Source organism: Tachyglossus aculeatus, chromosome X4 (genome assembly GCF_015852505.1).
Source record: "Tachyglossus aculeatus isolate mTacAcu1 chromosome X4, mTacAcu1.pri, whole genome shotgun sequence".
Lineage (NCBI taxonomy): Eukaryota > Metazoa > Chordata > Mammalia > Monotremata > Tachyglossidae > Tachyglossus > Tachyglossus aculeatus.
Window position 1 is genome coordinate 36,132,846 of NC_052098.1, and position 1,290 is coordinate 36,134,135.

A 1,290-nucleotide genomic window follows, 5' to 3' on the forward strand; every position below is an offset into this window, starting at 1 on the left:
AGCCTCAAACCGTGCCCTGTGAAATCATTTGCGCAGCTAAAGAGAAAAGGTTTATTGGTCTTCAGAATTAAAAGGCGGTTTTCAAGTCACTTCAATCTAATGCTAAGCTTTGAAGCAAAAGAAGAAGAAAAAAAGGGGGATAGCTTTCCAAAAGGTCAGAGCTTGCAATATTATATGGGTAATACATTATTTAGCAATAAATCACGAGTGTCTTATCAATAACTTGGAAATAAATATGTCAGGTGGTATTCATGGGCTTGTCTGGTCTAAAGACTCTAAGATTTTTTTTTCTTCCTTCAACCTATCTTCCCTTTCGCTCCCTCTCCACCCCCTGCTGCCAGTTCTAATCCCCTCTTTCTCTTCCTCTCTGCTGCCGTTCCCCACAGCAGAGGACTCTAAAGACGGATCAGAGATAGGAGGGTTCAATGACGACACACTTTCTTAATCATGTACTAATGCAATTTCATTTTAACGTAAAAGAGGACAATAAAAAAAGTTCTGGCATTACCGATCGTGATTTTAAACCCGCCTAAACGTGAATGGAGAATTTTATGTAATTTTGTATATTCCTATTTAATTAGGAACATGCTGTTTTTATTTAACAGTGCACTTTATTGGTTGTGGGAAAGGTTTATCCTGTATTTCATGCCTGTATAAATTGAGAATTTCCAAATGAAAGAAGACATCCATGTTGCACCTATTTTAGGAGAAGATTATTAAACTTTAATTAAAAAGTTGGAAAGATTATATGTGTACAAATTATTGTTCATTTAGAAACATGCTTATTGATTAGGTGAAATCGTATTTTAAAATGATTGTCAATACGATTTTGCTCAGGGGATTCAGAGGGTGTATGTACTGTTGACATTCTGATGAAGAATGATAATTCCTTAAAAAAAATCAAACTGGATTTATTTGAAAATAAAATAATCAAATCTAAGTTGAGTGGATGACATTTAAAGTGAATACATTCAGAATTGTCTGTTTAGCTGCAATGCTTATGTTTCTGACCTCCTCCCCCCCCCCCCCCCAAAAAAAAGCTTCTGGGAAACGAATTCCTATATGTTCTATTTCTATTACCATCCTTCCCTCCCTCCCCAGTAAATGTACTTGTATATATAAACACAGGTGTTTAACAAAGTTTAAGGTTCTGCATCTTTAGAAGTAGTTACACAATTACAGAATTACAGGCTTATATAATTGCAAAAACAATCTACAACTGATGAACAATTGCTAAAAAAAACCCTTAGATAAAACTAGTCCTAATCCAGGGAAATTTAAAAGAATGAA